Genomic DNA, 26,643 nt, shown 5'->3' on the forward strand with positions numbered 1-26,643 from the left:
TCCTTATACACAGACACCAGGGTACACACTGACCTCTCCCCTCCTCCTAATACACAGACATCAGGGGACACTGACTTCTCCCCTCCTCCTAATACACAGACATCCAGACATATTGACCTCTCCCCTCCTCCTAATACACAGACACCAGGGGACACCGACCTCTCTCCTCCTCCTAATAAACAGACATCAGGGCACACACTGACCTCTCCTCTCCTAATACAGACATCAGGACACACTGACCTTTCCCCTCCTCCCAATACAAAGACATCAGGAGACACTGACCTCTATCCTCCTAATACACAGACATCAGGGGACATTAACCTCTCCCCTTCTCCTAATAAACAGACATCAGGGGACACTGACCTCTTCCCTCCTAATACACAGACATCAGGGGACACTGACCTCTCCCCTCCTAATACACAGACATCAGGACACACTAACCTCTCCCCTTCTCCTAATACACAGACATCAGGGGACACTGACCTCTTCATCCTCCTAATAAAAAGACCTCTTCATCCTCTTCATCCTCCTAATAAAAAGACATCAGGGGACACTGACCTCTCCCCTACTCCTAATACAAAGGCATCAGGAGACAATTAGCTCTCCCCTCCTCCTAATACACAGATATCAGGGGACACTAACCTCTCCCCTCCTCCTAATACACAGACATCAGCACACATTGACCTCTCCCCTCCTCCTAATACACAGACACCAGGCCACACTGACCTCTATCCTCCTCCTAATACACAGACATCAGGGCACACCGATCTTTCCCCTCCTCCTTATACACAGACATCAGGGGACACACTGACTTCTCTCCTCCTAGTACACAGACACCAGGGGACACCGACCTCTCTCCTCCTCCTAATACACAGACATCAGGGCACACTGACCTCTCCCCTCCTCCTAATACACAGACATCAGAGGACACACTGACCTCTCCCCTCCTCCTAATACACTGACATCAGAGGACACAGTGACCTCTCCCCTCCTCCTAATACACAGACATCAGGGGACACTGACCTATCCCCTCCTAATACACAGACATCAGGGGAGACTGACCTCTCCCCTCCTAATACACAGACATCAGGGCACACACTGACCTTTCACCTCCTAATGCACAGACATCAGAAGACACTGACCTCTCCCCTCCTCCTAATACAAAGACATCAGGGGACACTGACCTCTCCCCTCCTCCTAATACAAAGACAGCAGGAGACACTGACCTCTTCATTCTCCTAATAAAAAGACATCAGGGGACACTGACCTCTCCCCTCCTCCTAATACACAGACATCAGGACACACTGACCTCTCCCCTCCTCCTCATACACATACATCAGGACACACTGACCTCTCCCCTCCTCCTAATACACATACATCAGGACACACTGACCTCTCCCCTCCTAATACACAGACATCTGGACACACTGACCTCTCCCCTCCTAATACACAGATATTAAGTCACACTGACCTCTCCCCTCCTCCTAATACACAGACATCTGGACACAGTGACCTTTCCCCTCCTAATACACAGACACCAGGGGACACTGACCTCTCCCCTCCTAATATACATTCATCAGGACACACTGACCTCTCCCCTCCTCCTAATACACTGACACCAGGGGACACTGACCTCTTCCCTCCTCCTAATACACAGACATCAGGACACACGGACCTCTCCCCTCCTCCTAATACACAGGCATAAGGACACACTGACCTCTCCCCTCCTTCTAATACACTGACATCAGGACACACTGACCTCTCCTCTCCTCCTAATACACAGACATCAGGACACACTGACCTCTCCCCTCCTCCTAATACACAGACATCAGGACACACTGACCTCTCCCCTCCTCCTAATACACAGACATAAGGACACACTGACCTCTCCCCTGCTCCTAATATACAGACACCAGGAAACGTTAACTACTCCCCTCCTCCTAATACACAGACATCAGGGGACACTGACTTCTCACCTCCTCCTAATATACAGACATCAGGGGACACACTGACCTCTCCCCTCCTCCTAATACACAGACATCAGGGGTTATTGACCTCTCCCCTCCTCCTAATATACAGACACCAGGACACATTAACTTCTCCCCTCCTCCTAATACACAGACATCCGGACACACTGACCTCTCCCCTCCTCCTAATACACAGACATCAGGACACACTGACCTCTTCCCTCCTCCTAATACACAGACATCCGTACACACTGACCTCTCCTCCTAATACACAGACAATATAACACCTAGATGAAATCTATAGTTACAGTACACAGCAATTTGTGTTGCCAGAATCTCACTACATTCATTGGACGTTACATCCCTTAGATTTATGAACATTGAGAAGACAGCGTAGTAAGACGCGCCATCTACCCAGGCGTGCGCGGCCCTATCTGAATAATCCCATTCCGTCTCATCAAGCTGCTAACTAGGATCCGTCATCGGCTGTGATAAGGAGACGGACGCACTGGGAGACGCTGTCACTCAGAATACAGAGGCTGGGAGATGTCTATGTGACAATAACGCAGTGACAGAAGGACGAGCAGGGAGAATAGAACACGTTTTTCCTATACTTCAAATACAACCACTTGGGCGCCCATTTATCAAGCGTTTGCTGCTATATCCCCAAAAACGGTACTTATGTAATATCTGGACTCCCGTTTTTCTTATGAGACCGCGTCTCCTCGCGGGGCTCGCTGCGCTCACCACGCTTCGGGCATGGTGGCTCGTTGCGCTCGCCACACTATATAAAATCAACTCCATGCGTAGTTGGATAGTAGGGGTATGAAAAAATGGGGTGCATTTAACATGGGAGTCCAGATAATACAAGTACCCCAAAAACACCTTTTCAGGGGTTAGACATAAATATTCATTATCCCCAAATGTATAGAGGCACAGTATCACTAATACCAGCTGCAATCCCTACATTGCCGTCTACTAACTCCTCCTACTGCGCAGTAAGACGTTAAGGTGAGTACAATTTCATGTAAAATCGCTGGGAATATGGTCGCTGAGCGACCATATTGCCAGTGATTTCGAGCGCAGCTGGCGATAAATCGCCAGCTGCGCGCTCCCGTGTGCACTGCCTAATGGTCGCTGGTCGCAGGCGCATGCTCCTGCGACCAGCGGCTTTCCCCCGGCGATCGCTGTGCTGGGAGGTCAGCGCCGGGGAAATCAGCGTTGATCTCCCCAGCCCCGTGCTGCTGCTCCCTCCCTCCTCCCATCAAAGTGACAGCAGCAGCGTCTGCTGCTGCAGCGCTCCCCCTCCGCCCCGTAGCAGTGTCTCCGTTTCATCGCTGATGAAAAGGAGACACTGAGCAATATGATTGCTGGGGATATATTGCTAGCAATATATCCCCAGCAATCATATTACCCCGTGTGTACACAGCATTAGTGCCACCACCAGGATCCTACCCGACACCTGGCTCTGCTCACTTCCAAGTGTGGGCTTATAATACTCACTGGAATCCACTGGCACTGTGACTATTGGGATTCTGCCGGCCTTGCGCTCTAGGCATGACATCATTGGCGTAGGGCATGGGACCCACACTCTTACCGCACTGCCAGCCACAGTTATAATGTAACATAAGTAGTGAGGGGACAGGAGATTGGACATTCACTCTCTTGTACCGTTTCCCTAGATAGGAATCATTTGGGGAGGAGAGGAGATGTTCTCTGCTATCCCCAGCGGCTTACATGTGCAAACGCGGCTTAGCCAGCAGGTCTGAATGATGCCCCTGATCGTACAGCTGTGAATCGGCCAGCGATTAGTTTAGCATTTAAGTGAAAACCGTTCACATCCGAACCCAGAAAAATGTCCAAAACCCATCAAAACAAGCTCAACATCAAATGGTTTGTGCACTGGCCACAACCCATCGCAGCCGCCGCGCAGCCCAGGACTTACCCGGCGGCTGTGATTAATACAGGAGTATCCGGTCTGCCACTGACGTCAAACCGTCCCCTAACAGGCTTTGGCACGCCAGCATTTTCCCGGAATTTGCAGCTTCACGCAACCGTACTGCGAACCTTATGCATGTGCAGCGCATCTACAATCGGACACTGTTCTAATCCGCAGCCCTGTGATCAGGTCCGAATCGGGCCCGTTATGAAATGGCCCCACGCCTCTTACACCCAGCGCAGCAGAACAGAGACCATTGCCCACCTCGCTCCTATATTTCCTTGCTGACAAATGATCCCCAGACTGTAATTCTTCATGTAGAGTGCTCCGGAACAGCAGAAGTGCTCCATAGGCAGGTCTGTCAGTCAGACCATCGCTGGTATAGATCCTCCGAGGGTCAGACACAAAGGGGGAGACGGCAAATACTCCTCACAACGCTATATGTAAAAGTGCAATATACAGGGATCCATACCGCAAAATCAGCTGTTTCCCCTACGACATTTCTGCATAAATAATTTATTATCGTTGAAATACTTAATGCAAGCAAAGTCTCCTCACTCCTAAATGTGCTGAATACGGCTCCTTATTTACATAGGGGGAGGGGCTGGAAACTTAGGAGGAGGAGACAGAGGAAAAGTTGTTCTAATAAAGTCTACATCATCATAAAACGGAGGCAGCCATATTGGATACCACCTCAGAAATGATATGCAATATGGCAATCTCACAGGCAAACCCAGGGGGGGGGGTTCCAGTTGTCCTGAAACCCCCCTCGACTTCCAATCAGCCGGGACGGTGGCCACTGCATGCAGTATAAAGGGACGGGATGGAGCGGCTGCACCTGGCGGCCACTGTATAAGCTTCCTTCAAGATGAAAGGAGTTAGGAGTGGGTGGGTGGGTGGGTGGGTTGGTACTTTGGGGCAGATTTATTAAGTCTGGTGAAATTATAAAGTGTCTGGTTTTTATCACCAGCCAATCAGCTCCTAACTGTGAAGTTACAGGCTTGGTTTGAAAAATGACAGGTAGGAGCTGATTGGCCGGTGAGAAAAACCAGACACTTTACTAAAATGTGTTTTCTACTTCACATGTGATGTTGCTATGGGCAACTCATCAGATCCTGTCTACTATCTTCTAGAGCTGTGGTAGCCAATGTTAGTCCTCGAGAGCTACCAACAGCTCACATTTTCCAGCTCACCTCGCAGGTACACAGGTGCACTCATTACTGACGGACACATTGTAAAAGATCCACAGGTGGAGCTAAATACTTCACTTGTCATTCTGTGAGAAGATCTGGGAAACTTTAGCGTTGGCTACCCCTGCCCTAGAGAGTGCTAAATAAATAGGGAGTAGATTCTGATTGGTTGCCCATAGCAACAACACATATGAAGTAGAATACACGTCTTAGTAAATGTCCCCCTTTATCACTTATACCCCATTTACACCGCCGCAAAACCCCAGGACTTTGGCGGGTCAGCGGCGGTGTAAATGGGACACGCCATGTCCCTTTACACGGGACTTCTACAGCTAGAACACGGCAAGGACCTGGGTAGAGGGTGGTGTAAATGGGTATGCCAGGGTTGACTACCTGACTCTCTCCTTCAGGGAGAAAATGCTCTGTTCCTGGGCTTCACCTGTGGTGACACCTTTCTTACCAATTACCTAGCTCCCCACAGGTGATGGCAATCCTACATTACCAGGGAAGTCCAGGCGCAGAGCATTTTCTCCTGCATGGAGAGGGTCAGGTAGGCAACCATGGGGTTAGGGTTACCACCTTTCCCCTTTAATTCTGGACACATATTAATTACACAGGTTCTGTGGCTGGCTGACTTCAAGACTCCATTTCACCTGGTTTTAAACTTCCACAGAACCTGTGTAATTAATATGTGTTCGGAATTAAAGGGGCAAGGTGGTAACCCTACATGGGGTACGCCGGGTCATCTGACCCGGCTCCCATTTACATCAATGGGGGACGTGCAACCTGTGGGGGGGGGAGGGGCACAGACAGCCTGCGTTGCTGTTTGCTATACTCTGCAGACAGCAGCGGTGGCAGCAGAGGAGGTGAATGGATGTCTGTGTGCGGCATCCATTCACCTCCCGGGCGACGGCTGGGGGCTGCACGGGGGCTGGGGGCAGCCCAGCAACTTACCTTGGTGCTGGGCTGCCCCCAGCACGGTGATCGGTGTTTCCGGCAGGGATCACTGCGGTCCCGACGCTTGGAGATGATGTCATCTCCAAGCTCCGCCTCCATGTACACTGCGGGTGGGCACCTTAGTGTAAACGGTGTAAATCCCGGATCCGACCCAGCTTGGATCCTTCTTCCAAATGCGAGTGCGGGGGGCGGGCAGTTGACATCACCGGCTGTCAGCTGCCCACCCATTTACTTCCCAGCGCGCACGCATATGCAGAGCAACCTTACATATATGTGCACCTTCCACATTTTTGGATGGTCGGCAACCATCGAAAGATGTGGGTGGATCCCCTGTTACCGTGTAACATCCAATCGCATGCCCTGCGTGTGAACCGCACTACTGAATTGGTGGCGGCAGCCAACCATTCGCAAGGCAGGGTTTAGTGGACTCACAAGCCTTGCGAACCAACCAGAATAACCGCCTTTATCTCTTACCAAGTCTCGGTGTACCTCCCCTTACTACATATGCTCTAATGAGCAGCCCCCCTCCATCCTACCCTTAGGTGACCTATGTCAGCCAATTGGTAAATATTAGCATTACAGAGGGGGGACTCAGACAGACCCCCTTGGGTCATTCTGCCTCCCCCATACCTCCGCTCAGTACAGCGCTGCAGAGATTTGTGCAGTATTATAAATAAATGATGAGAATAATCTGCCAGGACGTCAGTGGAAATGTGTTTGGGGGCATATTTCTTCCCTAAATCCTGCATTAACACACCGCGCTGCACACATGAGCTGCGTGTTCATTCCGTGTACTGCAGCACACGCTAAGCGGGCCGACTAATGCCAAACTCTTCCCCTTCTGGCCAGCGCTGTGCAAGGAATCACTGCCTGATTCATTTTCACATGATAATTGCTGCGCTCCCTGCTGTAATGTAGATATGGCCTGGAGTGGTAATGGGGAACGCGGTGGAGAACGGCGCCTCTGTATACAGTGCGGTCACATGGCAAAGCCGTACGCTCCTGCTGAGTGCAGAATATATACACACATATACAGCCTGGCACTCGCTAAGCATGCTGCGATATAGGCCCTTATTCTGGTTCACTCGCAAAGGCAAATTCCTTCTCAAATGGACAAAACCATGTGCACTGCAGGTGGGGCAGATGTAACTTGTGCAGAGGGAATTCGATTTGGGTGGGGTTTTACTTTCAAGTGAGATCTATGGTGCAGTGTAAAAATAAAGCAGCCAGTATTTTCCCTGCACAGAAACAAAATAACCCAAATCTAAATCTCTCTGCACATGTTACATCTGCCCCACCTGCAGTGCACATGGTTTTGCCCATTTTCCAAACAAATTTGTACTGAGCTCAGATCTGAATAAGGGCCTGTGTCCCTTGTCTCTATACCAGGCAGGGAGAGATCCCTGCGGTGTTTCTGTCAGGCCCCTGTGGTTTCTAAGGGGCCCATTTATCATTGTATATTTGCAGATAAATCTTCGAAAACATCAGTTTTCGGGGGTTAGCTGCGAATATTAAGGTATCCTCCGAATGTTTCAAGAGGGACAGCAGCAGGAATCTCCGATCCCTGCTGCGGTCCCCCCTGTACCACCTCTGACCACCTCCTCCATAGATTTCTATGGGGGATGCGAAGCTACCCGATGTATCAACATTGGGCAGCAGCAGCAGCGCATCGCATCCGTGGGCTACGATTCTGAGATGGCAGTAACCCTATGTAGCCTAGTGGGGCGTCAGCACTAACCGCGCATTCGCAGACCCCCTGGCGCCCGGTACAGCACAATGCAGGGTTGGGCTCCTTTCGGAGCGGGGGATGATACATACAATGCGATCCTGGGCGGTAATATTCCACCCAGATCACATTGTAAATGTGATCATTGATAAAATGGCCCCTATGTCAGGTACAGGTCCCCGTGGTCTCTCTGTCAGGCAGGGGTCCCCGCAGTCTCTCTGTCAGGCACGGGTCCCATAGTCTCTCTGTCAGGCAGCCGTCCCCATAGTCTCTCTGCCAGGCAGCGTTCCCAGCAGTCTCTCTGTCAGGAAGCGGTCCCCATAGTCTCTATGTCAGGCAGAGGTCCCCACAGTCTCTCTGTCAGTAAGCGGTCTCTGCGCTCTCTCTGTCAAGCAGCGGTCCCCACAGTCTCTCTGTCAGTAAGCGGTCCCCGCGGTCTCTCTGTCAGGAAGCAGTCCCCACAGTCTATATGTCAGGCAGAGGTCCCCGTGGTCTCTCTGTCAGGCAGCGGTCCCCACAGTCTTTCTGTCAGTAAGCGGTCTCTGCGCTCTCTCTGTCAAGCAGCGGTCCCCACAGTCTCTCTGTCAGGAAGCGGTCCCTGTGGTCTCTCTGTCAGGAAACTGTCCCTGCGGTCTCTCTGACAAGCAGCGGTCCCCACAGTCTCTCTGTCAGGCAGGGGTCCCCGCAGTCTCTCTGTCAGGCAGGGGTCTCCGCAGTCTCTATGTCAGGAAGAGGTCCCCGCAGTCTCTATGTCAGGCAGCGGTCCCCACAGTCTCTCTATCAGTAAGTGGTCTCTGCGCTCTCTCTGTCAAGTAGCGGTCCCCGCGGTCTCTATACTAACCAGAGGTCCCCACAGTCTCTCTGTCAGGAAACGGTCCCTGCGATCTCTCTGTCAAGCAGCGGTCCCCACAGTCTCTTTGTCAGGAAGCAGTCCCCGCAGTCTCTCTGTCAGGCACAGGTCCCCGCAGTCTCTGTGTCAGGCAGAGGTCCCTGCAGTCTCTCTGTCAGGCAGAGGTCCCCGCAGTCTCTGTGTCAGGAAGAGGTCCCCGCAGTCTCTCTGTCAGGCAGTGGTCCCCGCAGAGTCTCTGTCAGGCAGAGGTCCCTGCAGTCTCTCTGTCAGGCAGAGGTCCCCGCAGTCTCTCTGTCAGGCAGAGGTCCCCGCAGTCTCTCTGTCAGGAAGCGGTCCCGCAATCTTTCTGTCAGGAAGCGGTCCACGCAGTGTCTCTCTCTGGAAGCGGTCCCCGCAGTCTCTCTGTCAGGCAGCGGTCCCCGCGGTCTCTCTCTCTGGAAGCGGTCCCCGCAGTCTCTCTGTCAGGTAGCGGTCCCCGCGTTCTCTCTCTCTGGAAGCGGTCCCCGCAGTCTCTCTCTCTGGAAGCGGTCCCCGCAGTCTCTCTGTCAGGCAGCGGTCCCCGGGGTCTCTCTGTCAGGAAGTGGTCCCCGCAGTCTCTCTGTCAAGCAGAGGTCCCCATGGTTTCTATGCCAGGCCCAAGGATGTCCAACTTGTCCTGGCTGTGCAGGGAGGTAAGCCCTGCTGCTACCACTGGCCTGCCCGACCAGCCAGGTGCTGAAGTGGGGTAAGGCCTACCTGCTGACAACCTCTCCTCCCTCCCAGAATTCCCGTGGTTGGCCCGCAGGCTGTCTGGCACCCCATCTCCTTATCAGGCTACAGCGGCCATTCTGGCCCCCGACAGTCTCTGTCTGCCTGAAGTTCCCATGCTGTCACTATTATCAGTCCCCACAGTCCGTCCGTACCTCATAACTTTCGTTATTGTCAAACTGGGACCTGCAGCAGTGAAGGTGGGTTTGGACCTAAAAGGAGCGGAGCTACCGATGGGTGGGTGTGGCCCCATGACATTGTCACCCACAAGAGGGAACACGGGACAGTCTCCAAATAGTGGGATTGTCCCGCTGTAATTGGGACAGTTGGGAGGGATGGTCTGTCTGTCATTCAGCCAGAACAGTACAAAGCCTGACTGGGCCCAGATATTTTTCAGGGGGTGGGCCCTAATTGTGGGAGGCGTGGTCATGCACCCTTAGAGTAAAATAGCATTATAAACCACTCCCTAGGTTAAGAGTTGCTGCTGCCAGGTAATGGGGGCCCCATTGAGCCCCTATATCAGACTTGGGTCCAGGTAAGTAGTAGGAAACTCACACAAGCACAGGGAGAATATACAAACTCCACACCGTTAGGGCCATGGTGGGAATCGCACCCATGACCTCAGTGCTGTGAGGCAGTAATGCTAACCATTACACCGTCCGTACTGCCCACAGTGCCCATGCTGTCACTATCAGTCCCCACAGTCTGTGTCAGCAGTCCCCACGGCCCCTATGCCAGGCAGGCAGTGATCCCTGCGGTCTTTCTGTCAGGCAGCAGTCCCTGCAGTATCTCTGTGAGGTAGTGGCCCCCACAGTCTCTATGTCAGGCATTCAGCAACCATCACAATCTCTCTGTCAGGCCACGGTCTCTATCTAGCCACAGTTCCCCTGCTGTCACCATGATCAGTCCCCAAAGTCTGTGTCAGAAGTCCCAATGGTCTGTTTGCCAGGCAGTCAGAGATCCCTGCAGTCTCTGTGTCAGGCAGCGGTCCCCGCAGTCTCTCTGTCAGGCAGAGGTCCACGCAGTCTCTGTGTCAGGCAGAGGTCCCCGCAGTCTCTCTGACAAGCAGCGGTCCCCGCAGTCTCTCTGTCAGGCAGAGGTCCCCGCAGTCTCTGTCAGGCAGCGGTCCCCGCAGTCTCTGTGTCAAGTACAGGTCCCCGCAGTCTCTCTGTCAGGCAGGGGTCCCCGCAGTCTCTCTGTCAGGCAGGGGTCCCCGCAGTCTCTCTGTCAGGCACGGGTCCCCGCAGTCTCTCTGTCAGGCAGCGGTCCCCGCAGTCTCTCTGTCAGGCAGAGGTCCCCGCAGTCTCTCTGTCAGGCAGAGGTCCCCGCAGTTTCTCTGTCAGGCACAGGTCCCCGCAGTCTCTCTGTCAGGCAGAGGTCCCCGCAGTCTCTCTATAAGGCAGAGGTCCCCGTAGTCTCTCTGTCAGGCAGGGGTCCCCGCAGTCTCTCTGTCAGGCAGGGGTCCCCGCAGTCTCTCTATAAGGCAGAGGTCCCCGCAGTCTCGGTCAGGCAGAGGTCCCCGCAGTCTCTCTGTCAGGCAGAGGTCCACGCAGTCTCTGTGTCAGGCAGAGGTCCCCGCAGTCTCTCTGACAAGCAGCGGTCCCCGCAGTCTCTCTGTCAGGCAGAGGTCCCCGCAGTCTCTGTCAGGCAGCGGTCCCCGCAGTCTCTGTGTCAAGTACAGGTCCCCGCAGTCTCTCTGTCAGGCAGGGGTCCCCGCAGTCTCTCTGTCAGGCAGGGGTCCCCGCAGTCTCTATGTCAGGAAGAGGTCCCCGCAGTCTGTCAGGCAGAGGTTCACGCAGTCGCTGTCAGGCAGAGGTCCCCACAGTCTCTGTCAGGCAGGGGTCCCCACAGTCTCTGTCAGGCACGGGTCCCCGCAGTCTCTGTCAGGCAGGGGTCCCCGCAGTCTCTGTCAGGCAGGGGTCCCCGCAGTCTCTCTGTCAGGCACAGGTCCCCGCAGTCTCTCTGTCAGGCAGGGGTCCCAGCAGTCTCTGTCAGGCAGGGGTCCCCGCAGTCTCTGTCAGGCAGGGGTCCCAGCAGTCTCTATCAGGCAGAGGTCCCCGCAGTCTCTGTCAGGCACGGGTCCCCGCAGTCTCTCTGTCAGGCACGGGTCCCCGCAGTCTCTCTGTCAGGCAGCGGTCCCCGCAGTCTCTCTGTCAGGCAGAGGTCCCCGCAGTCTCTCTGTCAGGCAGAGGTCCCCGCAGTCTCTCTGTCAGGCAGAGGTTCCCGCAGTCTCTCTGTCAGGCAGAGGTCCCCGCAGTCTCTCTGTCAGGCAGAGGTTCCCGCAGTCTCTCTGTCAGGCAGAGGTCCCCGCAGTCTCTCTGTCAGGCAGAGGTTCCCGCAGTCTCTCTGTCAGGCAGAGGTCCCGGCAGTCTCTCTGTCAGGCAGAGGTCCCCGCAGTCTCTCTGTCAGGCAGAGGTCCCCGCAGTCTCTCTGTCAGGCAGAGGTCCTCGCAGTCTCTCTGTCAGGCACAGGTCCCCGCAGTCTCTCTGTCAGGCAGAGGTACCCGCAGTCTCTGTCAGGCAGAGGTCCCCGCAGTCTCTCTGTCAGGCAGAGGTCCCCGCAGTCTCTGTCAGGCACAGGTCCCCACAGTCTCTCTGTCAGGCAGAGGTCCCCGCAGTCTCTCTATAAGGCAGAGGTCCCCGCAGTCTCTGTCAGGCAGAGGTCCCCGCAGTCTCTCTATAAGGCAGAGGTCCCCGCAGTCTCTGTCAGGCAGAGGTCCCCGTAGTCTCTCTGTCAGGCAGGGGTCCCCGCAGTCTCTCTGTCAGGCAGGGGTCCCCGCAGTCTCTCTATAAGGCAGAGGTCCCCGCAGTCTCTGTCAGGCAGAGGTCCCCGCAGTCTCTCTGTCAGGCAGAGGTCCCCGCAGTCTCTCTGTCAGGCACGGGCCCAGCAGTCTCTGTCAGGAAGTGGTCCCCGCAGTCTCTCTGTCAGGCAGGGGTCCCCGCAGTCTCTCTTTTAGACAGGGGTCCCCGCAGTCTCACTGTCAGGCAGGGGTCCCCGCAGTCTCTGACAGGCTGAGGTCCCCGCAGTCTCTCTGTCAGGCAGCGGTCCCCGCAGTCTCTGTCAGGCAGAGGTCCCCGCAGTCTCTCTGTCAGGCAGAGGTCCCCGCAGTCTCTGTCAGGCACAGGTCCCCGCAGTCTCTGTCAGTCAGAGGTCCCCGCAGTCTCTCTGTCAGGCAGGGGTCCCCGCAGTCTCTCTGTCAGGCAGGGGTCCCCGCAGTCTCTCTGTCAGGCAGCGGTCCCCGCAGTCTCACTGTCAGGCAGGGGTCCCCGCAGTCTCTGACAGGCTGAGGTCCCCGCAGTCTATCTGTCAGGCAGAGGTCCCCGCAGTCTCTCTGTCAGGCAGGGGTCCCTGCAGTCTATCTGTCCGGCAGAGGTCCCCGCAGTCTCTGTCAGGCAGAGGTCCCCGCAGTCTCTCGGTCAGGCACAGGTCCCCGCAGTCTCTGTCAGGCACAGGTCCCCGCAGTCTCTCTGTCAGGCACAGGTCCCCGCAGTCTCTGTCAGGCAGAGGTCCCCGCAGTCTCTGTCAGGCAGAGGTCCCCGCAGTCTCTCTGTCAGGCACATGTCCCCGCAGTCTCTCGGTCAGGCAGAAATCCCCCACCCCCGGAGGTACCTACCTGCTGCTCCTCAGTGGTCCCCGGAGCTCGCAGCCTCCCGGCCGCCAGTGCTGTGCTCAGGGCAGAGGTGCAGGAGTCCTCCCGGGGCTGCGTTCCATCATCTCAGCAGCCGCGCCGGTATCATCATCAGCAGCAGCAGCAGCAGCAGCTCCCCCGCCCTCCATCACTCCCCCTCCCCTCTCCGGCATCACTCACTCCCGGCCGGCTCCATCCTCTCTCTGCAGGAGGAGGGACCTGGCGGGGGCTGCAAAGCTGGAGCCCGGGGGTGGGGGCTACAGGTGGGAGTGAGTGGGGTATTACACTCTGCACTGCAGCACTAGGGACAGATACAGGGGGTAGGATGGGGTGTTACACTGCAACACTGGGGACAGATACAGGGGGTAGGATGGGGTATTACACTCTGCACTGGGGACAGATACAGGGGGTAGGATGGGGTATTACACTCTGCACTGGGGACAGATACAGGGGGTAGGATGGGGTATTACACTGCAACACTGGGGACCGATACAGGGGGTAGGATGGGGTATTACACTCTGCACTGCAGCACTGGGGACAGATACAGGGGGTAGGATGGGGTGTTACACTGCAACACTGCAGCACTGGGGACAGATACAGGGGGTAGGATGGGGTGTTAAACTGCAACACTGGGGACAGATACAGGGGGTAGGATGGGGTATTACACTCTGCACTGCAGCACTGGGGACAGATACAGGAGGTAGGATGGAGTGTTACACTGCAACACTGGGGACAGATACAGGGGGTAGGATGGGGTGTTACACTGCAACACTGGGGACAGATACAGGGGGTAGGATGGGGTATTACACTCTGCACTGCAGCACTGGGGACAGATACAGGGGGTAGGATGGGGTGTTACACTGCAACACTGAGGACAGATACAGGGGGTAGGATGGGGTATTACACTGCAGCACTGGGGACAGATACAGGGGGTAGGATGGGGTATTACACTGCAGCACTAGGGACTAATACAGGGGGTAGGATGGGGTATTACACTCTGCACTGCAGCACTAGAGACAGATACAGGGGGTAGTATGTGGTATTACACTGCAACACTGGGGACAGATACAGGGGGTAGGATGGGGTATTACACTGCAACACAGGGGACAGATACAGGGGGTAGGATGGGGCATTACACTCTACACTGCAGCACTGGGGACAGATACAGGGGGTAGGATGGGGCATTACACTACAGCACTGGGGACAGATACAGGGGGTAGGATGAGGCATTACACTGCAGCACTTGGGGCAAAGAGAGTAGGATATGTTGTTACACTGCAGCACTAGGGACTGATACAGGGGGTAAGATGGGGCATTACACTGCAGCAATTGGGACAGATACAGGGGGTAGGATGGGGTATTACACTCTGCAGTGCGGCACTGGGGACAGATACAGGGGGTAGGATGGGGTATTACACTCTGCAGTGCAGCACTGGGGACAGATACAGAGGGTAGGGTGGGTTATTACACTCTGCAGTGCAGCACTGGGGACAAATACAGGGGGTAAGATGGGGCATTACACTCTACACTGCAGCACTAGGGACTGATACAGGGGGTAGGATGGGGCATTACCCTCTGCAGTACAGCACTGGGGACAGATAAAGGGGTTAGGATGGGGTATTACACTCTGCACGGCAGAACTAGGGACAGATACAGGGGTTAGGATGTGGTGTTACACTGCAGCACTGGGGACAGATAAAGGGGGTAGGATGGGGTATTACACTGCAGCACTAGGGACTGATACATGGGGTAGGATGGGGTATTACACTCTGCACTGCAGCATTATGGACAGATACAGGGTAGGATGGGGTGTTACACTGCAGCACTGGGGACAGATAGAGGGGGTAGGATGGTGTATTACACTCTGCACTGCAGCACTAGGGACAGATACAGGGGGTAGGATGTAGTGTTACACTCTGCACTGCAGCACTGGGGACAGATAAAGGGGGTAGGATGGGGTATTACACTCTGCAGTGCAGCACTGGGGACAGATACAGGGGTAGGATGGGGTATTACACTGCAGCACTTGGGACTGATACAGGGGCTATGATGGGGCATTACACTCTGCAGTGCAGCACTGGGTACAGATACAGGGGGTAGGATGGGGCAATACACTCTACACTGCAGCACTAGGGACTGATACAGGGGGTAGGATGGGGCATTACCCTCTGCAGTACAGCACTAGGGACCGATACAGGGGGTAGGATGGGGCATTACACTCTGCAATGCAGCACTAGGGACAGATACAGGGGTAGGATGGGGTGTTACACTGCAGCACTGGGGACAGATACAGGGGGTAGGATGGGGTATTACTGCAGCACTAGGGACTGATACAGGGGGTAGGATGGGGAATTACACTGCAGTGCAGCACTGAGGACAGATAAAGGGGGTAGGATGGGGCATTACACCCTGAAGTGCAGCAGTGGGGACAGATACAGGGGGTAGGATGTGGTATTACTCTCTGCACTGCAGCACTCGGGAAAGGTAAAGGGAGTAGGATGGGGCACTGCAGCAGTAGGGACTGATACTGGGGGTAAGATGGGGTATTACCCTCTGCAGTGCAGCACTGGGGACAGATAAAGGGGGTAGGATGGGGTATTACACTGCAGCACTAGGGACTGATACAGGGGGTAGGATGGGGTATTACACTGCAGCACTAGGGACTGATACAGGGGGTAGGATGGGGCATTACACTCTGCAGTGCAGCACTGGGGAAAGATATGGGGTGCAGGATGGGGTATTACACTCTGCAGTGCAGCACTAGGGACTGATACAGGGGGTAGGATGGGGTATTACACTCTGCACTGCAGCACTGGGGACAGATACAGGGGGTTGGATGGGACATTACACTGTGCAATGCATCACTATTGACAAATAAAGGTGGTAGAATGGGGTATTACACTCTGCAGTGCAGCACTGGGTACATATAAAGGGGGTAGGATGGGGTATTACCCTGCAGTGCAGCACTAGGGACAGATACAGGGGGAAGAATGGGGTATAACACTCTGCAGTGCAGCACTAGGGACAGATACGGGGGGTAGGATGGGGTATTACACTCTGCAGTGCAGCACTGGGGACAGATACAGAGGGTAGGATGAGGTATTACACTGCAGCACTAGGGACTGATACAGGGGGTAGGATGGGGTATTACACTCTGCACTGCAGCACTAGGGACTGATACAGGGGGTAGGAGAGGGTATTACACTCTGCACTGCAGCACTAGAGGCAGATACAGGGGGTAGGATGGGGCATTACACTGAGACTGCAACACTAGGGACAGATAAAGGGGGTAGTATGTGGTATTACACTGCAACACTGGGGACAGATTCAGGGGGTAGGATGGGGCATTACACTCTACACTGCAGCACTGGGGACAGATACAGGGGGTAGGATGGGGTATTACACTGCAGCACTAGGGACTGATACATGGGGTAGGATGGGGTATTACACTCTGCACTGCAGCACTGGGGACAGATACAGGGGGTAGGATGGGGTATTACACTGCAGCACTAGGGATTGATACAGGGGGTAGTATGGAGTATTACACTCTGCTCTAGGGACTGATACAGGGGGTAGGATGGGGTATTACACTCTGCACTGCAGCACTAGAGACAGATACAGGGGGTAGGATGGGGCATTATACTGTGACTGCAACGCTAGGGACAGATAAAGGGGTAGTGTGTGGTATTACACTGCAACACTGGGGACAGATACAGGGGGTAGGATGGGGTATTACACTGCAACACAGGGACAGATACAGGGGGTAGGATGGGGCATTACACTCTACACTGCAGCACCGGGGATAGATACAGGGGGTAGGATGGGGCATTACACTACAGCACTGGGGACAGATACAGGGGGTAGAATGGGGCATTACACTACAGCACTTGGGGCAAAGAGGGTAGGATGGGGTGTTACACTGCAGCACTAGGGACTGATACAGGAGGGGAGATGGGGCATTACACTGCAGCAATTGGGACATATACAGGGGGTAGGGTGGGGTATTACACTCTGCAGTGCAGCACTGGGGACAGATACAGAGGGTAGGATGGGGTATTACACTCTGCAGTGCGGCACTGGGGACAGATACAGGGGGTAGGATGGGGTATTACACTCTGCAGTGCAGCACTGGGGACAGATACAGAGGGTAGGGTGGGGTATTACACTCTGCAGTGCAGCACTGGGGACAGATACAGGGGGTAAGATGGAGCATTACACTCTAAACTGCAGCACTAGGGACTGATACAGGGGGTAGGATGGGGCATTACCCTCTGCAGTGCAGCACAGGGGACAGATAAAGGGGGTAGGATGGGGTATTACAGTCTGCACGGCAGAACTAGGGACAGATACAGGGGTTAGGATGTGGTGTTACACTGCAGCACTGGGGACAGATAAAGGGGGTAGGATGGAGTATTACACTGCAGCACTAGGGACTGATACAGGGGGTAGGATGGGGTATTACACTCTGCACTGCAGAATTATGGACAGATACAGGGGTAGGATGGGGTATTACACTGCAGCACTAGGGACTGATACAGGGGGTAGGATGGGGTATTACACTCTGCACTGCAGCACTAGGGACAGATACAGGGGGTAGGATGTAGTGTTACACTCTGCACTGCAGCACTGGGGACAGATAAAGGGGGAAGGATGGGGTATTACACTGCAGCACTTGGGACTGATACAGGGGCTATGATGGGGCATTACACTCTGCACTGCATTACTAGGGACAGATACAGGGGGTAGGATGTAGTGTTACACTTTGTAATGCAGCACTGGGTACAGATACAGGGGGTAGGATGGGGTATTACACTCTGCAGTGCAGCACTGGAGACAGATACAGGGGGTAAGATGGGGCATTACACTCTACACTGCAGCACTAGGGACTGACAGGGGGTAGGATGGGGCATTACCCTCTGCAGTACAGCACTAGGGACCGATACAGGGTGTAGGATGGGGCATTACACTCTGCAATGCAGCACTAGGGACAGATACAGGGGTAGGATGGGGTGTTACACTGCAGCACTGGGGACAGATACAGGGGGTAGGATGGGGTGATACACTGCAGAACTAGGGACTGATACAGGGGGTAGGATGGGGAATTACACTGCAGTGCAGCACTGAGAACAGATAAAGGGGGTAGGATGGGGCATTACACCCTGCAGTGCAGCAGTGGGGACAGATACAGGGGGTAGGATGGTTTATTACTCTGTGCACTGCAGCACTGGGGAAAGGTAAAGGGAGTAGGATGGAGTATTACACTGCAGCTCTAGGGACATACATGGTGTAGGATGGGGTATTACACTGCAGCAGTAGGGACTGATACTGGGGGTAGGATGGGGTATTACCCTCTGCAGTGCAGCACTGGGGACAGATAAAGGGGGTAGGATGGGGTATTACACTGCAGCATTGGGGACAGATACAGGGGGTAGGATGGGGCATTACACTCTGCAGTGCAGCACTGGGGAAAGATATGGGGTGTAGGATGGGGCATTACACTCTGCAGTGCAGCACTGGGGACAGATACGGGGTGTAGGATTGGGTATTACACTCTGAAGTGCAGCACTGGGGACAGATATGGGGTGTAGGATGGGGTATTACACTCTGAAGTGCAGCACTGGGGACAGATACAGGGATTAGGATGGGGCATTACACTCTGCAGTGCAGCACTAGGGACTGATACAGGGGGTAGGATGGGGTATTAAACTCTGCAGTGCAGCACTGGGGACAGATACGAGATGTAGGATGGGGTATTACACTCTGCACTGCAACACTGGGGACAGATACGGGATGTAGGATGGGGTATTACACTCTGCACTGCAGCAATGAGGACAGTACAGGGGGTTGGATGGGGTATTAAACTCGGCAGTGCAGCACTGGCGACATATACGGGATGTAGGATGGGGTATTAAACTCTGCAGTGCAGCACTGGGGACAGATACAGGATGTAGGATGGGGTATTACACTCTGCACTGCAGCACTGAGGACAGATACAGGGGGTAGGATGGGGCATTACACTCTGCAATGCATCACTATGGACAAATAAAGGCGGTAGAATGGGGTGTTACACTCTGCAGTGCAGCACTGGGGACAGATACAGGGGGTAGGATGGGGTATTACACCCTGTAGTGCAGCACTAGGGACAGATAAATAAGGTAGGATGGGGTATTACACTCTACACTGCAGCACTGGAGACAGATACAGGGGGTAGGATGGGGTATTACACCCTGCAGTGCAGCACTGGGGACAGATAAATAAGGTAGGATGGGGTATAACACTCTGCACTGCAGCACTGGGGACAGATTCAGGGGTAGGATGGGGCCTTACACTCTGCAGTGCAGCACTGGATACAGATACAGGGGGTAGTTTGGGGCATTACACTCTGCAGTACAGCAATGAGGACAGATACAGGGGTTAGGATGGGGTATTACACTTTGCAGTGCAGCACTGGTGACAGATACAGGGGGTAGGGTGGGTATTACACTTTGCAGTGAAGCACTGGTGACAGATACAGGGGGTAGGATGGGGTATTACACTGCAACACTAGGGACTGATACAGGGGGTAGGATGGGGAATTACACTGCAGTGCAGCACTGAGGAGAGATAAAGGGGGTAGGATGGGGCATTACACCCTGCAGTGCAGCAGTGGGGACAGATACAGGGGGTAGCATGGGGCATTACACTCTGCACTGCAGCACTGAGGACAGATATAGGGGGTAGGTGGGTATTACACTTTGCAGTGCAGCACTGATGACAGATACAGGGGGTAGGGTGGGTATTACACTTTGCAGTGCAGCACTGGTGACGGATACAGGGGGTTGGATGGGGTATTACACTGCAGCACTAGGGACTGATACAGAGGGGTAGGATGGGGTATTACACTGCAGCACTGAGGACAGATAAAGGGGGTAGGATGGGGCATTACACCCTGCAGTGCAGCAGTGGGGACAGATACAGGGGGTAGGATGTGGTATTACTCTCTGCACTGCAGCACTGGGGAAAGGTAAAAGGTGTAGGATGGGGTATTACACTGCAGCACTAGGGACTAATACAGGGGGTAGGATGGGGTATTACCCTCTGCAGTGCAGCACTTGTGACTGATACAGGGGGTAGGATGGGGTATTACCCTCTGCAGTGCAGCACTGGGGACAGATATAGGGGGTAGGATGGGGTATTACACTGCAGCACTGGGGACAGATACAGAGGGTAGGATGGGGTATTACACTGCAGCACTGGTGACAGATACAGAAGGTAGGATGGGGCATTACACTGCAGCACTGGGGACAGATACATAGGGTAGGATGGGGTGTTACACTGCAACACTGAGGACAGATACAGAAGGTAGGATGGGGCATTACACTGCAGCACTGGGGACAGATACAGAGGGTAGGATGGGGTATTACACTGCAGCACTGGGGACAGATACAGAGGGTAGGATGGGGCATTACACTGCAGCACTGGGGACAGATACAGGGGGTAGGATGGGGTATTACACTGCAGCACTGGGGACAGATACAGAGGGTAGGATGGGGCATTACACTCTGCACTGGGGACAGATACAGGGGGTAGGATGGGGCATTACACTCTGCACTGCAGCACTGGGGACAGATACAGAAGGTAGGATGGGGCATTACACTGCAACACTGAGGACAGATACAGAAGGTAGGATGGGGCATTACACTGCAGCACTGGGGACAGATACAGGGGGTAGGATGTGGTATTACACTGCAGCACTGGGGACAGATACAGAGGGTAGGATGGGGCATTACACTGCAGCACTGGGGACAGATACAGAGGGTAGGATGGGGTATTACACTGCAGCACTGGGGACAGATACAGAGGGTAGGATGGGGTGTTACACTGCAACACTGAGGACAGATACAGAAGGTAGGATGGGGCATTACACTGCAGCACTGGGGACAGATACAGAGGGTAGGATGGGGTATTACACTGCAGCACTGGGGACAGATACAGAGGGTAGGATGGGGCATTACACTGCAGCACTGGGGACAGATACAGGGGGTAGGATGGGGTATTACACTGCAGGGTACTCTTTACCTAGAACGGCGCCAGCGATTGAAATCGCGGGCGTCGTGGGTAAAAATCGCGGGCATCGCGGGTAAATCGGGATGGTCGCGATGACCGCGATTTTCCCATAGGGAACAATGTTAAAACGGCTGATTGACCGCGATTTTACTGTTAAATGCCTCAATGGACCCGATTTGGGGCCAAATAGGCCAAATTAACCCTTAAATGTCCCCCCAAATGTTTAACGCCACCCCACGATCCACGCCAACCCGAAGCGTGTCGAGCGCAGTGAGCCCGCGAGGGGCGGCGGTACGCGTCCTCCGACATTTTCATGCCCTACTATCCACTAGGGCGTGGTGTGAGAATATAATAGTGTGGCGAGCGCAGCGAGCCACCGAGCCCGAAGCGTGGCGAGCGCAGCGAGCCCCGCGAGGGGACGCGGATACCTTCACAGGAAGACGCGTCCCCTCGCGGGCTTCACAGGTGTCCACCTCGCCACGGACACCTGTGAAGCCCGCGAGGGGACGCGTCTACCTGCGAAGGTATCCGCGTCCCCTTGCGGGGCTCGCTGCGCTCGCCACGCTTCGGGCTCGGTGGCTCGCTGCGCTCGCCACACTATTATATTCTCACACCACGCCCTAGTGGATAGTAGGGCATGAAAAGGTCGGAGGACGCGTACCGCCGCCCCTCGCGGGCTCGCTGCGCTCGCCACGTGTGGATTGAGCCATTTAACAGTAAAATCGGGTCCATCGCGCCTTTTAACATTGATTCCTATGGGAAATCGTGAGCATCGCGTCGCGGGCATCGCGGGTACATTTATGGACGGCCGCGACGCGACCGACACGATTTCAAAGTTTAACATTGGTTTCAATGGGAAATCGCGGGCATCGCGTCGGTCGCGTCGCGGCCATACATAAATGTACCCGCGATGCCCGCGACGGGCGCCGTTCTAGGTAAAGAGTACCCACTGCAGCACTGGGGACAGATACAGAGGGTAGGATGGGGCATTACACTCTGCTAGTCAAATAATAAAAAGTGTAAAAAAAATACGGTTAAAAAAAGCCTAAAGACCATCTGTGTGTCAGCCGTTGTCATGTTGACAGTTTGTACCTGTAGAGCTTTTTTCACCTGTCGACCTCTTGACCACATTTTGTATCTGAGGAAATAATGTAGACCATGTGGCATTCCTAAATTCTAAGTTCTGTAATGTGGGATCTTAGCGCCTGGCTGAAGAAGGGGTGGGGTCTCAAATGGGGGCAGGACATCACATTGGTGGGTGTGGCCTTGCATCACATCTCCTGATTTCATCATTTTGGGGGCATTCCCTGCCCTCCCCACGCACCTGGGCAGTCCCCAGACTCACTACAATGCAGTGCAGCGATCAACTGGGCGAATGTCATCACAGGCTCCACAATCTGCCCCTCTGCCGCTGGACAATGCTATGTGTGACATGGAGACTCCATCTTACTCCCCCATATTAGGATTATTGTTGTCAGTGGCGTAGGCAGAGTGCCTCAGTCCAAGCGGTAGCGGGGAACCCAAATTCCATGCCAGCTGGTCATCCACATGGAATATGCTAAAATGGCCCTTTAAATATGTTTACCACCTTGAAGAAGACAGATGCTAGAGGTCCAGCGCCTGTCAGTGGCATGCAGCGCACACAGCACTACACTCAAGTGCCGGATTCCAGGAGCACTGGGGCATTGTGAGCATAGAACACTCTGACAAAGAGCATGTAACCACTGGCAATGAGCATGTAACCCCCTGGTAATGAGCATGTGACCCCTGGCAATGAGCATGTAACCCCTGGTAACCAGCATTTGACCCTGGCAACGAGCATGTAACCCCTGGTAATGAGCATTGACCCCTGGTAATGAGCAAGATACCCCTGGCAATGGAGCATGTAATCCCTGGCAATGACCCCTGGCAATGAGCAGGTAACTCCTGGCATTGAGCACGATACTGCTGGCAATGTAGCATGTAACCCCTGGCAACAAGATTGGGTGAAAATCTCTGCAGATGGGTAGGGAATTGGCTATGTAATAGAGAACAAAGAGTGGTTGTGAATGGTGCCGTATCAGATACGATACCGGTACTAAGTGGAGTGCCCCAGGGTTCGGTTTTAGGGCCCATTCTATTTAACATTTTTATTAACGATATTGGGATGGGGTTACTCAGCAATGTATCCATCTTTGCGGACGATACAAAACTTAGCAAAGTCATCAAATCATCAGAAGATGTCAACATGCTTCAAAATGATCTTGCAATTCTAGATGAGTGGGCAAACAAATGGAAGATGAGGTTCAATGTAGATAAATGTAAGGTTATGCACCTTGGGAGACACAACCAGTGTGCTAGTTGCAACCTTAGCGGAGAGGAACTGGGTATTTCCATATTTGAAAAGGATCTAGGAGTCCAAATAGAGAGCAAACTGGGATGTAGTGCCCATTGTAATTTAGATACAAAAAAGGGCAACTAAATTCTAGCATGTATTAAGAGGGGAATGGTAACTAGGGACTCAAGGGTAATTATGCCACTGGATGAAGCATTGGTAAGACCTCACCTCGAATACGGAGTGCAGTTCTGGGCCCCACACTATAAAAAGGACATCATAGAATTAGAATAAGTCCAAAGACGAGCAACAAAGCTTATTAGGGGAATGGAGAATTAAAGCTACGAGGAGAGATTAAGCAATTTGGGACTATTTACATTGGAAAAGAGACGTTTAAGGGGGGACATGCTCAACATGTACAAGTATATCAAGGGCCAATATAAGGAACTGTCACACACCCTCTTTTCTACTAGAAAGCAATCTAGGACGCGAGGGCATGAGTATAGATTAGAAGAAAAAAAAATTTGTTCAGCTAGTAGAAAGAATTTCTTTACAGTCAGAACAGTCAAACTCTGGAACTCTCTTCCCAGAGAGGTGGTAACGGCTGGCTCATTAAATGCGTTCAAGGCAAAGTTGGACAAATATTTACTGGATAAAAAATGTCCATGGGTACAAATAAGAAATATAATCTGTCTGTAAAATATCAGAACCTGATAGAAAATAGGGTGTCCAGAGGAGGACAAAGGAAGAACAAAACTAGGTTTTTGGGGCACTCTTCTTCAAATTGTAATGTGTAAGGTAGTAAGATGATTGGAATAAAAATTAACTTTTATTAGGGTTCACTTAAAAAAGGTTCACGTCAATGATATATGAATAAAACGTATCAGGTAAATACAATTTTACAATGATGCATCACAATAAGAGTATACAATATAATGTCACATGGACTAGGCGAAAATGTTTTACACCGAGGGGACCACCCCCTGTAAGGTTGAAAAAATATATATGTTCTCAGCCCGTGAGAATTACCATAGTGGGGTAGATGATGAAGAGGTACACGGAAATGGCACTTCAAAAACTGGTCAGTCGACTGGGTAATAAAAATAATGATAAATAAAGGACAGAGAAAATGGACAGAAAGATTGTTAGGGTAAATTAAGAGCAAGAGAAAAATGGTCGTTGGTGTCGTGCCTGATATTCTGGGTGTTCCGCTGTTGATACGACACCAGATCTTCCCTAACAGTCACCCGGTTAGGTACTGATCAGGCCATATTGGTGGCGCTGTACCCTCTTGTGACCACCTTGGGACCAACAACCATTATTGTTTTCCCGCTGTGACACATACCTCACAGAATTGTACCATACAACCCCCGGATTGAACCTGGTGTTAAGTGTCAATCCATCACTATCACCAGGTGACACAATCGAATAGGGGGCACATACCTACTTTTTCTGCTTCTTTATCCTTTTTTTTTTTTTTTATTGAATTGAGCACTACCAGACTATTACTCTCAACTTCCATCCAATTTATTCCATACGATGGAAGGTAGTAGAAGGGTCTGGTCATTGCAATAAATTCAGTGCTCTGTACTCTTGTATATCGTTGCTCTCTCATCCCTTGGCATAGTTGACCCGTCCTGCAATACCTCGAGCATCAGGCCGTGGTCACTCTGTGTCTCTTGAAAGCAGAAGCAATTTATGGTCCCTAATGTCAGTCCTGTGTCGTTATATCCAATACATTAAGTATACGACCATACACCACTGGGCCGCCTGATCTCGTTCGATCTCAGTAGCTAAGCAGTGTTTGGCCTGATCAGTACCTAACCGGGTGACTGTTAGGGAAGATCTGGTGTCGTATCAACAGCGGAACACCCAGAATATCAGGCACGACACCAACGACCATTTTTCTCTTGCTCTTAATTTACCCTAACAATCTTTCTGTCCATTTTCTCTGTCCTTTATTTATCATTATTTTTATTACCCAGTCGACTGACCAGTTTTTGAAGTGCCATTTCCGTGTACCTCTTCATCATCTACCCCACTAAGGTAATTCTCACGGGCTGAGAACATATATATTTTTTCAACCTTACAGGGGGTGGTCCCCTCGGTGTAAAACATTTTCGCCTAGTCCATGTGACATTATATTGTATACTCTTATTGTGATGCATCATTGTAAAATTGTATTTACCTGATACGTTTTATTCATATATCATTGACGTGAACCTTTTTTAAGTGAACCCTAATAAAAGTTAATTTTTATTCCAATCATCTTACTACCTTACACATTACAATTTGAAGAAGAGTGCCCCAAAAACCTAGTTTTGTTCTTCCTTTGTCCTCCTCTGGACACCCTATTTTCTATCAGCTTTACCGCTGAACCCTTGGGAGCACCACCAACCTAGTACCACTGACAATAAAAGTCACACTGGTTGTATGTTGGTATCATCATTGACTACCATAATCCCTCTAATTGTTACTTTATTATCATCCCTTTGCTTGTGACGATCCACCCCAACTCGTTGAAATATCAGAACCTACCAAATCAGTAATGGATATCTATACCAGGTTGAACTAGATGGACGCAAGTCTTTTTTTCAGCCACACCTACTATGTAACTATGTAACAAGCAAGATACACCTGGCAATGAGCATGTAACCCCTGGCAATGAGCATAGAAAGCGCTTGCAATGAGCATGTAACCCCTGGTAACGAGCAAGATACCCCTGGCAATGAGCATATAACCCTTAGAAACGAGCATGTATGTAAAAACAAAATTAGAATTACTGCATGGAGGGTGTAGCAGAAACTTTCCTTGGCAGGGGGGCTCAAAATGTCTACTTACCCCACTGCTTGCAATTCATCAGGTGATTGCTGCTGGCCCATACAAGTGGGGGTCAGCTGCAAAAATGAAGTATCCCCTGAATGTATCAAGAATGGATCACAGCAAGCAAAGCATGCACCCCCCCCCCCCCCGGCACCTGACTGAGAGCATCGCAGGGACGGGCTCCTGCACCTGCGCATGGGGGACGATACATCCCGGCAATATCCTGGCCGGTAATATTCCCAGATCGCATTGTATATGCAATTCTTAATAAATGCGCTCCATACTCATATACATGTAATAATTGGGAGTACTGTGTTACTGGTCTATCAGGCACGTGTCCTTCTCTTATATAGAAGTTTTGTCATGTCAACATTGGCCTATGGGGCCTCCCGATTATTTTGCTGCCGCTCCTCCCATCCTCCGCTCCACCCTATTGGGCAGTCTGTGGATGTCTTA

The 26,643-nt window shown here is 52.6% G+C and overlaps 1 protein-coding gene and 1 pseudogene across 2 annotated transcripts in view; one reads left to right on the plus strand and one right to left on the minus strand.

Annotated features, from left to right (window-relative positions):
• Nucleotides 1-13,145, minus strand: part of KCND1 (potassium voltage-gated channel subfamily D member 1) — a 59,320-nt gene extending 46,175 nt beyond the window's left edge. For both annotated transcript variants that reach the window (XR_014461001.1, XM_083161271.1), the window contains exon 1: nucleotides 12,990-13,145. The gene's annotated coding sequence lies outside the window, so the exon portion shown is untranslated. The remainder of the gene's footprint in view (nucleotides 1-12,989) is intronic.
• An 11,962-nt stretch (nucleotides 13,146-25,107) lies between these two features.
• Nucleotides 25,108-25,225, plus strand: LOC146039906 (5S ribosomal RNA; annotated as a pseudogene).
• The last annotated feature ends 1,418 nt before the right edge of the window (nucleotides 25,226-26,643 follow it).

The sequence above is a fragment of the Crinia signifera genome, chromosome 9 (assembly GCF_055691185.1).
Source record: "Crinia signifera chromosome 9, ASM5569118v1, whole genome shotgun sequence".
Classification (NCBI taxonomy): Eukaryota; Metazoa; Chordata; class Amphibia; order Anura; family Myobatrachidae; genus Crinia; species Crinia signifera.